The 13,107-nt window shown below is 42.0% G+C and overlaps 1 long non-coding RNA gene across 1 annotated transcript in view; it reads right to left on the minus strand.

The window, feature by feature from the left end:
- The window catches only part of LOC131190705 (uncharacterized), a 138,691-nt gene extending 129,075 nt beyond the window's left edge, over positions 1–9,616 (minus strand). Inside the window, exons 1-2 of the long non-coding RNA XR_009153304.1 lie at positions 9,539–9,616; positions 1,494–1,569 (exon numbers count right to left, since the gene is read on the minus strand). This is a non-coding gene — a long non-coding RNA (uncharacterized LOC131190705). The remainder of the gene's footprint in view (positions 1–1,493; positions 1,570–9,538) is intronic.
- Between the last annotated feature and the right edge of the window lie 3,491 nt (positions 9,617–13,107).

The raw sequence follows: 13,107 nt of genomic DNA on the forward strand, positions 1-13,107 counted from the left end.
GCTGGTGAAACCTACAAACTTCTCAGAAAAATATATTTAAATGCATAAAGTAAAATACCTAGATATGGGCTCTATTCTAAAGGAAACCAATTACTGCAGGGGTGTCAAACTCACAACGACACGTCGTCACATGATGCATTGCAACTTTTTTCCCCTTCGCTAAACCAGGGTGGGCGTGGCCAGTGTATGATACATCTGGCCCACAGGCTGCAATTTTGACCACCACCACCCTGATTTCCTGTACGCTCAGTTCTCAGAAGATTTTTAAAAATAACCAATAAGCAATACAGGTAGTCCTCAACTTACAACCACAACCGAGCCCAAAGTTGATGTTGCTAAGTGAGAAATATGTTAAGGGAATTTTGCCCCATTTTATGACTTTTCTTATTTATTTATTTATTTATTTATTTTGTCACAACATCATACAAAAAGATTATATAGTATATAAACATATATATGAGTACATGTTAGGAGGTATAAGCATATATATATATAGGAAGAAGAAAAGAAAAACAATAGGACAGGAACGGTAGGCACGTTTGTGCGCTTATGCACGCCCCTTATGGTCCTCTTAGGAATGGGATGAGGTCCATAGTTGAAAGTTTTTGGTTAAAGCTTTTAGGATTATGGGAAGAGACCACAGAGTCAGGTAAAGTATTCCAAGCACTGATGATTCTGTTACAGAAGTCATATTTTCTGCAATCTAGATTAAAGCGGTTGACATTAAGTTTAAATCTATTGGTTGACCTTGTATTATTGCAATTAAAGCTGAAGTAGTCTTTGACAGGAAGGACATTACAATAGATGATTCTGTGAGTTAAACTTAGGTCTTGTCGAAGGCGACGGAGTTCCAAGTTTTCTAAGCCTAGGATTTCAAGTCTGGTGGGATAAGATATTTTGTTGTTTTCAGAGGAATGGAGAACTCTTCTTGTAAAATATTTCTGGACATGTTCAATTGTATTGATGTCAGAGATGTGGTGAGAGTTCCAAACAGGCGAGCTGTATTCTAGAATTGGTCTAACAAATGTTTTATATGCTCTGGTTAGTAGTGTGGTGTTTTTGGAAAAGAAGCTATGCAAGATTAGGTTTACAACTCTTAGAGCTTTTTTTGCTATGTAGTTGCAGTGGGCTTTGGCACTTAGATCATTTGACATGAAAACTCCAAGGTCTTTAACGGGATGGGGGTCGTCTGTAAGGTAATGTCCATCTAGTATGTACTTAGTTTTTGGGTTCTTTTTTCATATATGTAAGACTGAGCATTTGCTGGTTGAAATTTGGAGCTGCCAATTTTTAGACCAAGCGGATAGATGATCAAGGTCATTTTGAATGATAGAAGTATTGTCTGTGGTGTTAAATAGTTTGACATCTTCAGCAAAGAGAACACAATCTTGCCGCGTTTGCCAAGGGAATCACTGCGGTTGTTAAATTAGCAGCACGGTTGTTAAGCCAATTGACTTGGCTTGTCAGAAGGTTGCAAAAGGGAATCACATTACCTGGGGACACTGCAACCGTCATAAATAAGAACCAGCTGTCAAGCATCCAAATGTAAATCCTGTGACGACGGGGATGCTGCAAAAGTCATAAGTGGGAAAAATGGTCATAAGCAGGGGTGGGCTGCTCCAGGCTTGCCTGAGTTCAGGCGATCCTCTAGCGAAGATTCTGTGGGGTTGGGCGAACCCCCAAATCCCACTCCTGGCTGGCCCTGCCCAACCTGCCTGACCCCTCCCAGGACTCTCCATGGGGCCTGTTTTAGATGCCAGGTAAGTTCAGGGCCCACATGGAGGTTCAGGGGAGGACAAAAAATGGGCCTTGTAGAGGCTCTGGAAAGCTGGAAGGCCTCCAGAGCCCAGGGGAGGCCATTTTTGCCCTCCTGGAGGCTCAAAGAAAGCCTCCAGAGGGAGGACAAAAAAAAACAGGCCCATTTCTGGTGTCCAGAGAGCCTTCAGAGCCCGGGGACAGTGAAAACGGCCCCACCACTGTGGTGCAGCAGGCCAACATGCCACCATGGCCACACCCACCCAGCAACTGAACAGAGAACCCATTGCTAAAATTTTTGAAGCCCACCCCTGGTCCTAAGTCACTTTTTTCAATGCTATTGTAACTTTGAAAGTCACTAAGCAAACTGTTGTAAGTCAAGGACTACATTTATATATAAGTGAAAATGAAATGATTTTTTTCTTGTCCACATTCATGGGCCAAGGAATCTTGACACATACATACACTCCAGATCAGAGGTCTCCAACCTTGGTCCCTTTAAGATTTGTTGACTTCAACTTCCAGAGTCCCTCAGCCAGCAAAGCTGGCTGAGGAACTCTGGGAATTGAAGTCCCAAGTCTTAAAGGGACCAAGGTTGGAGACCTCTGCTCCAGATTAAGGACTGCTGTCTTTTGGTAGTCTCCCATGGAGGATTTAATCTTGGAGTTGCTGGATATGAGATGGGCAACATATAAATTTCATAATAAATAATAAATAAATATTTTTCTTCATTCTTGGCCCAATTATCTGCTGTTATTAATAGGATGTTATCCTGAGAAGGGAATGGGGGAAACTAGCTGATGCTTCAGACAAAATTTCTTCCAACATGAAGCAATTTTCAGGCCAGGGGTCTGCAACCTTGGTCCCTTTAAGACTTGTGGACTTCAATTCCCAGAGTTCCTCAGCCAGCTTTGCTGGCTGAGGGACTCTGGGAGTTGAAGTCCACAAGTCTTAAAGGGACCAAGGTTGGAGACCCCTGTTCCAGGCAATAGGATGGAAAACACCAAATTAACCTGGAAATACTTTAGTCTGGTTGGAATTCCCAATTCTATCCCTTCTTCAATAGACAGCCATGGAAAGACACAGACAAAATAATAATTAAATAAAACCTTACTTTTTCTATTTTTTTAAAAAAGCATCCATTATGTATTCCAAGCAAAGATTCTAGTCGCTTCATAATGCACTTAGACAGACTCACTCATTTTTTCTAATAAAATCAGCAGTAGTGCACCCATTTAATTAACGTAAGAAAGCGGCCTCTGAAGACTGCGTCCATATGACAATATTTAGGAGCAAAGACGTAAGATGTTCTGTCCCCTTTACATTAGCCTTTCACATCATCCTCATAGCTCAGCTTACATCTTTATAAATCACGCCGATCCTTCCACTTCGTTATTTATTAAACTATTTATTCAAACTGCAGCTGAGACATGCTTTTAAGCTGACCTCTGCAAAAGATTTGCCATCCTGGAAGTGAAGGTTGCAATATTCTTGGTATAGAAATATATATGGGGATGGGAAGACCTCCGGAAATTGCTGAACTAAAACTCCCAGTATTAATTTACTCCCACTAAAATATGTTTTACAAAGAAAACTCTCCAAGCGAGGGTCTTTCCCTATCACTGAACTGAAGTGCTTTCTACCCATTGTTGAATAAGCAGAAAATTGTACCAGTGTGACATCAATGCACACACACACACACACACACACACACAGAGCCAATCTCTATCCTGTCTCTCTTTTAGTCCCATGGGTACCATCCTGATTTTGCACATGCAGCCTATGATCAGTTAAGCAAAGGGTTGATTCTTCTGGCTTTGTTGCAGTCTCTCTCTCCACCACTCACAACCACCACAGCATGAAACGTAAGTATAAGCCCTGTATAAAGAATTTCTGGTCTAGCTGCTGGACTCTGCCTAACATCTCCAGGCACTTTCCTGTACTCTTTCTCTTATACCTATTCAGTGATCATCGAAGCTGAATAAAGGAGGGAGGGCGGAAATCTGGCTTACAAGCAGGAGTTTTATTTAGAATTTTGCTCTTTTTCCTTTTCTTTCTGTTTCTAAGGCAGCATGTGCTGACTTTCACCGGGCTCAGGTCAGCAGGGCAGGGGGAGTTGGACGTGTCTTTCCTCTGTTACTCTATTTAACCCTTGCCCTAAATCAATAAGAGTGGTGGCTCACATTTAAGATGCTGGGCTTGCCAGCTGGAAAGCTGATAGCCCAGGTTCAAGACCCGGGCATCGCATGACGGCGTGAGCTCCCATCCTGACCCTAGCATCTGCCAACCTAGCAGTTCGAAAGCATGCCAATGCAAGTAGATAAATAGATACCACTTCAATGGGAAGGAAATAGTGCCCCGTGATAACAATAGCAATAGCACTTAGATTTATATACCGCTTTACAGCCCTCTAAGTCAGTGGTTCTCAATCTTTATAGTGCTGCGACCCCTTTAATACAATTTCCCACGATGTGGCGACCCCCAACCGTAAAATTAATTTCGTTTTGAATTTATCGTGCCTGAAGCCATATTGGCTACAATTCCCCACGATGTGGCGACCCCAACCGTAAAATTATTTTCATTTTGAATTTATCGCGCCCGAAGCCGTATTGACTAGCGATCTGAACTGCTTGTGATTGCCTTGAGGACGGAGGCATTAAAGCGGAGACTCCTCCCCTATTAAGTTTATCATGCCTGAAGCCAGATTAGGCTAGCGATTGGGAGTGATTGCAGCTGGCTTGAGAGGGAGACATCAAAGCAAAGATTTCTCTCTTTTTTAATTCATCACGCCTGAAGCCAAATTCGGCTAGCGATTTGAAGAGCCTGCAGCTGGCTTGTGGAGTCAACCATTGGAGCGTGATTCTTCAACTCACAAGTATACTTCCCATATTTCCGATGGTCTTAGGTGACCCCTGGCAAATCGTCATTCGACCCCCAATGGGGTTCTGACCCACAGGTTGAGAACTGCTGCTCTAAGTGGTCAGCCTATTGCCCCCAACAATCTGGGTCCTCATTTTACCGACCTCGGAAGAATAGAAGGCTGAGTCAATCTTGAGCCAGTGAGATTCAAACTGGTGAACTGCTGGCAGCCGGCAGTCAGCAGAAGTAGCCTGTAGTACCGCATTCTAACCACTCCACCACTGCCGCTCATGATGTCATGCTGGCCACATGATTTGGAAGCATCTTCAGACAGCGCTGACTCAATGGCCTTGGAACGGAGATGAGCACCACCCCCTGCCGTCGTCAATGACTAGCAGAGTAAAATCAGCAAGTACTCTTTTACCTTTACTAATCCAGTAAGAACCATCTTAGCAGTCTGATAATAGCATGATTCTAATACAGCTCTGTGTCCAGCTGCTTAGGGAACTCTAAAGCTGAAAGGTGACAGAGAAAGCTTACCACAGGCCAACGAGAAGGACATGCCTGCGTCAGCTTGAAATGGCTTCCAAGAGTCACATCCACTATAGGTAACTAGTCTTCATCTCCACTGTAATGGGCAGGGAAGCACAAGAGACTTTATACCTACCTTACAGCTGTCTTTGGATACTGTGACCTAAGGGGAAAAAACACTACGATAGGATGATTTAAGTCTATTAGATCACTAATCAGGGATACAGCAGGGGATAAAACAAAATTGGCAAGGTATTTGGGAGTCATTGTGGGCTGCAAGTGAAGACACGACTATATTCTGAATCTGTTAACAAAAGTCAATGACAAAACAAAATGCTGGTATTTTCACCTGTTCTGGAGAAAAGCCTATGGATTAATGCCTTCTCCAGTTTTAGCCTACATGTCTTCCCTTGCCTTCAAGAATGCAGGGCATGTATTGAAGAATGTTGTGAGTTATGCTGTTCTAAAGTTCCTTTATGCTTCAGTACGGTTTGTAGTTAGCAGGCATTTGTAATGAATTGCTTTTTGCTATAACCAAACTTCTGAAGTGGATCGAGAATCAAGCAACATGAAGAATAGGGTTATTTGACGTGGGCTAAAAGAACAGTGAGAAAGTTAAAACTTTTCTAAGAGCTGATACTTGCATTGTTGCATTAGAAAAGCCTGCTGCTGACGTTGGAAAATACAGATTTCTTATATTTTTGAACATGAACGAAGATGTTCTGGCTATCTACATACCATGCTAAGCTATGGTTTGTTTTAAGCAGGTCTTTTGAGTAATATTTACCGGTAATGGTTGGGTTCACCCAATGCTAAGTAATACTATGATTTCCAGTCTACAGACACCTGCTCACACATCACAGAAAACAACACATTAAGGCTTAGCCTGATGTAAAACACAGACGATATGCCTGTTTAGAATTTTGTGGGACTAATGAACTGTAAGACTGCTGGTAAAAAAAAAAGTGTTATGAGATATTATTAGTCCTTTCAGATCATTTAGCACCCAAACCTAGAGCCTTCTGTTTGTAAAGGGATCCATTTCCTACATGGTGTTAGAGACTGTTAGTGCTGATACATTCCCCAGCTGCTATATATTTAAATGTTTGTATTTGTGCTGTAATTGTTTTCAATTTTATTTTTGTATTGTTTGCCATCTAGTGTCCCTTGTTGAGACTGGGGACCACACCAATTAAATAAATATGTCAGACCCAAAAGATGACACATGAAAACCAAATAAGTCCAGTTCTTTACCTGTTTACACCCAGTAGACAGAACCTCACCAGACTAAACCTATAACCTTCTAATCTAATAGAGATATCCTGGGGTATTATAGGTTGTGGCTACGCTGAACCTCTTGCTTCCTTCCTCATCCAGTTCAAGCTGTATAGTCTCTTATTTTGGGTTTCTATATGGAATTGGGTTTCTATATGGAATTGGGTTTCTGTATGGAACTGTGGTGCTGGAGAAGACTCCTGCGAATCCCTTGGACTGCAATGTAATCAAACCGGTCAGTCCTAGAGGAGATCAACCCTGACTGCTCTTTAGAAGGCCAGATCCTGAAGATGAAACTCAAATACTTTGGCCACCTAATGAGAAGGAAAGACTCACTGGAGAAGAGCCTAATGCTGGGAAAGATTGAGGGCAAAGAAGAATGGGACGACAGAGAACAAGGTGGCTGGATGGAGTCACTGAAGCAGTCGGCATGAGCTTAAATGGACTCCAGAGGATGGTAGAGGACAGCAAGGCCTGGAGGAACGTTTTCCATGGGGTCACGATGGGTCAGACACGACTTCGCAGCTAACAGCAACAACAACATATTGAATATACTGCAACTTCTCTGAGAAACTGCAGTCCTTTTCCTGGAATTCCCATCTACTCCTTCTCCAAGTGCACATTCCATCACCATAAACTAACATAGATGTGTTTAGGTTGATGACCTTTTTATGTGTTGTCCATGCTAGATGACATTATAGGAATTAGACTGAGTTACCCTATTCCAAAAGTTTAGAACAAAAGTAGTAGCATGTTAAAACCAAAGATATACCTGACATCTGCAGGCAGAGTGATTCATTTTTGATCATCCATGCACTGCAGAGTTAGCAATGGGGAACGGAAAGTATCACTTAAAACCAGCGGTGCCATCATCCCTATTTGCGTTTTCTGTTTCACTGCTCAGTTTGAGATTGGGGGCCCCCAATAACTGGAAGGGTCTCTGGACATGTTTGTAATATCCAGAGAGGATTCTAAACCTGCAAACCTGGAAATATTCTTTCAAAGAAGATGGTGAGGGAAGTTCCCCTCTCTCAGCATTTATTGCTCCAGCCTGCCTTAGCACCCCTACTTACATTTGCTTCAACATGTTTACAACACATTCCAGCAAGGCATGCTAAATTACATTATAAAATGGGGAGTGAAAAGCAAGTCGCGAGGCTAATGCAGTGGCATTAAGCCCAGAAGCGAAACCAACAGAAGAGACCTGGAAGGCCCATCTGCTTTCATTTGTCCCTGGCTGTAGGGACTCCAGGTTTGAATGACTTTTCCTCACTGTAACCTGCAGCTAATTAGCTACTGCCTTTTCAAAGCTTCATTGGCTCACTGCCCAGCACTTGCAGTACTGTTCAGGTAGCAACCTCCTATATCTCATTCAGTGGACCTTGACTGTTCCTTCACCCAGAGCTAATTGACTAAAGCAGCAAAGGTAGGTTGGTTCCATGCGTGGGTAGAACAATATTTCTGTTCAGCTGCCACTGCTTCTGCTTGCAAACTAGGTAACTTTGCAAACCAAGACACCAGATATTATTTACAACATAACACCCCAAAGTGTTATTTTCTGTACATAGTCAGGTTGGGGGCATCATCATCAGACAATCAAACTAGAGGCACACTGCCTAGTTTTGCCTCCAGATTACAGCCCCAGAATAATAAATATGGAGCTGTAAAAATGGGAATGGATTTCCCTCTCCTTAACATCTTAATCTACACTGGACAGATTTATAGAAAAGACTTTGCTGTTTTTTCACATGGCTATCTGGATTTTTGCACCCAGATATGCTAGTTCAATGAATTCTTTACGCTAACCATGAAGGCACAGATGACTAGTTTTGCAAATAACCCTCAAAATTAATATATGATTTACAGACCATAATGGCTGGGCTTACACTTCAGAGTAAGCAAACCACACAAGTTTACAGTAATGTCCAAACACACCCATTTTGATATAACCAGGCTGCCATATTAAAGAGTATAACCCAGGGGTGGATTCTAAATTTTTTTGCTACCGGTTCTGTGAGCATTGCTTATTTTGTGGGCGTGGCTTGATGGTCATGTGACAGTGGGTGTGGCTTGATGATCATATGACTGGGTAGGCGTGGCCAACTCAATGTCACTCACGTCAAGGGGTACCTCACCTGGCCCCTCCCCTCCCAGCCATTCCTTGTCACACCCAGCCTCAACGTATCTATAGTTCTGCAAAAATGTTGTTCACCTTTTTTCAACTTTATTATCTACATACTATAGACGAGTGGTCTCCAAACCTGGCCACTTTAAGACTTGTAGACTTCAACTCCCAGAATTCCTCAGCCAGCTTTGCTGTCTTGAAGTCTTAAAGTGGCCAAGGTTGGAGACCTCTGCTATAGATGCATTTTCATGGACCACTGAAAGGAGGAAATGGCTCACATGCTTTGACCAAGAGCGTGATAGGCAACAGGCTTTTAAGGGGCTGCCAGAAAGAGGAGGGGGGGGGCAAAGTATTTTCCAAAGCACCAGAAGGCAAAACAAGAAGCAATGGATGGAAACTGAACAAAGAGAGAAGCAACCTAAAACTAAGGACAAACTTCCTGACAGTGTGAACCTATATAGGTTTCAGTCATAATTTCACATATAAAATAGCCATTCATGTAATACAACCTGCATATTGTTCAAAACAGTCATTAGTATTATGGCTGATGTTTGACAGCAAGCCTAAAATCCCCATTCTCTCCCCACTCCAGGGGAAGGTTACTTCAAAATCCCCATTTCCTCCCTACCCCACTAATCGGTTCTGGGAAGGAACCAAACTCCCCCCTCTTCATTTCCCAAATAAAATATTACTCATAAGAAAAGTCTCCCAGATAATTAAGGAATAATCAAGCTGTTAACAAGGAACCTGTCTGGAATTCCACATTCCTGCCAGCTGCATAAAGGAAACTTTGTAAGCAGAAAACAGTTGCCAGTGCATAGAGATAATAGAAAGTGGAAGCCAGAATTTCGGCTCCATTTACAAGCAGGCAGAAAACTCAGTCAAGACAGGATATTTCACAATGGAAATCGCCCAAACCTTTTCAAAAACACAAAGCCCATGTTGTACAAACCCCAAAACTTCAAAAACATTGAACCATATAACAATTCCTACTCTTATCCAGTTTGTTGTTCAGCTGACCCAGAAACGAGCTTCCAGCCGCTCTGTCAATTTAAAGTGACAGCGTCTTTTTTTTCCCCCCATCTTCTTTGCCAAGCAATCTCCTGGCTGAGAAGCCAGTCCTGATTTTTTCATTGTAGCCAATCAGTTGAGAGGCTTCTTGGCTTCTCAATTTAAAGGGACAGTGTCTTGTTTTTTTTTTCTCTTCTTTGTCAAGTGAGTCCTGATTTTTTCCTTCTAGCCGATCAGCTGGGAGTCGGGAGGCAGCAATAGATTGGGGGCAGGGCCAGGCAGAATTTTTACTACCGGTTCTTACTTACTACCGAGTTTACTACTCGTTCCTGCGAACCGGAGAGAACCAGTAGCAACCCACCACTGATATAACCTGGCTGCCATATTGCAACTTTTGTATGAAGCAAAACTATAAACACCACTGTGTTACTCCCTCCTATAGCTTTATAAAAGGAAACATCACCCTTTTTAATATTCTACTTGTCTTCATCTTCTTCTTGTGCCGTATCTGTCATTGTGTTGGCGATCTTGTTTTTATCAGCAGTCGCACAAAAAAGTGCTGCTGAGTTTTGTCCAAACCAGTCCCTTAGATTTTGAAGCCATGATGTTCTTCTTCTGCCTGACCTCATTTGCCTTCAATCTTTCCCTGGATGATTAAATGAAGGATGCCATATTTTTCTGGGTGTCGCATCACATGTCCGAAATATTCTAACTTTTGCTTTTTAATGGTTTTGATGATTTCCCTTGGCTTTCCCAGGTGGCTTATCACCTCCTCATTTGTGATTTCGTCAACCCAGTTTATACGTAACAGCCATCTGTAAATCCACACTTGTCTTCATAGTGCAGGACATCTTTCAGGGAAAGTACTGACAGTGTGTCATCTTCTATGCAATCCTTCTCTGCTTTTCATGTTGTAAAGCATATTACAGTAGCTCTCGACTTACAACCACAATTGAGTCCAAAATTTCTGTTACTGAGACATTTATTAAGTGAGTTTTGCCCCATTTTACAACCTTTCTTGCCATAGTTCTTAAATGAATCATTGTAGGCGTTAAATTAGTAACATGCTTGTTAAGTGAAACTGGCTTTCTCGTTGACTTTGCTTTTCAGAAGGTGGCAAAAGGGGATCGCATGATCCTGGGACAATACAACCATCATAAATATGAACCAGTTGCCAAGCATCTGAATTTTGATCACATGACCATGGGAATGCTGCAACGGTTGTAAGTTTGAACAAACAGTCATAAGTCACTTTCTTCAGTGCCACTGTAACTTCTAACCATTACTGTTGTAAGTCAAGGACTATCTGTACTTATTGTAGGCAATTCCTTCAGTGGTTAGTATCTAGAGCAGGGGTAGTCAACCTTTTTATACCTACCGCCCACTTTTGTATCTCTGTTAGTAGTAAAATTTTCTAACCGCCCACCAGTTCCACAGTAATGGTGATTTATAAAGTAGGGAAGTAACTTTATAAAATTTATAAAGCAGAGTTACAGCAAGTTAAAGCATATAATAATAATTACTTACCAAATACTTTATGTCAGACTTTCGCTAAGTTTGGCAGAATAAATCTTTATAAAACAACTTACTGTAATTAAATCTATCTTTTTGTTTTCTGAGGTTTTCGTGGGTGTTTGTATGTAGGTCTTTGGTTATTCGGGTTTTCTCCCGCGTAAAATTGGAAGTGTCTTGGCGATGTTTCGATGAAGTCTCATTCGTCATCTTCAGGCTTCAGCTTCGTGCTTCTGGGAGCAATGTGTGATCACAGCTGTTTCTTCCTTTTAACTGCTAGTGGGGGTTTGAACTGATTGGGTGGGAGCTTGGCTGTGCTTTGATTGGATGGGGTTTTTTGTGCTCTGATTGGATGAGGGTGTGTCCTGTTTGGGTGGGAGCTTGGTTGTGCTCATATTAGTCTGAGTTGCAGGGGGATTTGAGCTGGTGAGCTGCATTGCTTTTGTTTGGCTTCGTGGTCGTGGTCGTGCTACATCTTATAGTGGGTTTCAGTCTGCTGCAGTCCACTGCTCCAATCCATACATGCAGCAGACCGACACCCACTATGAAGATGTAGCACGACCACGAACACGAAGCTAAACAACAGCAATGCAGCTCACCAGCTCAAATCCCCTTGCAACTCAGACTAATCTGAGCATAACCAAGCTCCCACCCAAACAGGACACACCCCCATCCAATCAGAGCACAAAAAAACCCAATCCAATCAGAGCACAGCCAAGCTCCCACCCAATCAGTTCAAACCCCCACTAGCAGTTAAAAGGAAGAAACAGCTGCGATCACACATTGCTCCCAGAAGCACGAAGCTGAAGCCTGAAGATGATGAATGACACTTCGTCGAAATGTTGCCAAGACACTTCCAATTTTACGTGGGAGAAAACCCGAATAACCAAAGACCTACATCTATCTTTTTATTTATACTTTGCATACATAGAAGCATAAATTATGAAAACCTAATGAAAATGTTTTTAAATAATGCTATGAAATTTTTTTTAAAAGTCAATTAAATTAAAAAAAAGGAAAGTGCTTCAGTATCAGACAAAACCCCTACCGCCCACCATGAAAGCTGGAACGCCCACTAGTGGGCAGAAGGGACCAGGTTGACTACCACTGATGTAGAACATGGCCTTTCCTGGTTACATGGCAAGTCAGAAGATAATTTGCAAATCTGTCTTCTCCTGTGACAGCAGCAAAAAATAAAAAGTTTCAGACATGTTTTTTACAGGCAGAAAAACAAGGCTGGGCATAATATCATCACTTTTCCAGAAATTACCATAATTGATAATTTAGCTAATGTTCGTCCACTAGGGCAGAGGTCTCCAACCTTGGCAACTTTTACACTTGTGGACTTCAACTCCCAGAGTTCCTCAGCCAGCAAAGCTCCCAGAGTTCCTCAGCCAGCAAAGCAAAGCTGGCTGAGGAACTCTGGGAGTTGAAGTCCACAAATCTTAAAGTTGCCACAGTTGGAGACCCCTGCACTAAGGCATCAGAAAAAGTATTTTAGGGGAGGAGCTAGAAATGGATGACATGGGAAAGAGCATTTCATAAGTAAAAAGACCACCTATGTAGCAGTGGTACATCTGAAGATCTTTAAAACTCCAAAACCCTTAAGAGAAATTTCTCTCTTATGGTTTCCATTTCTTTCATTCCTTGAGTTTGACAATTGGGGGATCTCTATGCCAGATATTCCATGATTCTGCTATGTTCTGGCCCAAACATCCATTTTGCAGCAGATATTTCTTTTTAAATATTTCTGTTTTACAACTGATGAATAACATAAAGACAAGCACTCCAGGGCCAGGCACACCAAATATATCTTTGCTTCAAATAATCATTGAGGTGCAATAATTAATAGACAGCTCACTGTCTATCTTGCTGCTCCCTACAGAGAATTCCATAACTTAACAACAGGAGGACAACATTCCATTATGAGTGTTACAATTATTTATCTTTGAATCAGGCCAGAGAATTCTTGTCATAAAACCATACTATAGCGTGATGGTAATGGGAAATTGGAAACTGTTGTGTAAGCCAGATATAGG

The sequence above is a fragment of the Ahaetulla prasina genome, chromosome 1, assembly GCF_028640845.1.
Source record: "Ahaetulla prasina isolate Xishuangbanna chromosome 1, ASM2864084v1, whole genome shotgun sequence".
NCBI lineage: Eukaryota > Metazoa > Chordata > Lepidosauria > Squamata > Colubridae > Ahaetulla > Ahaetulla prasina.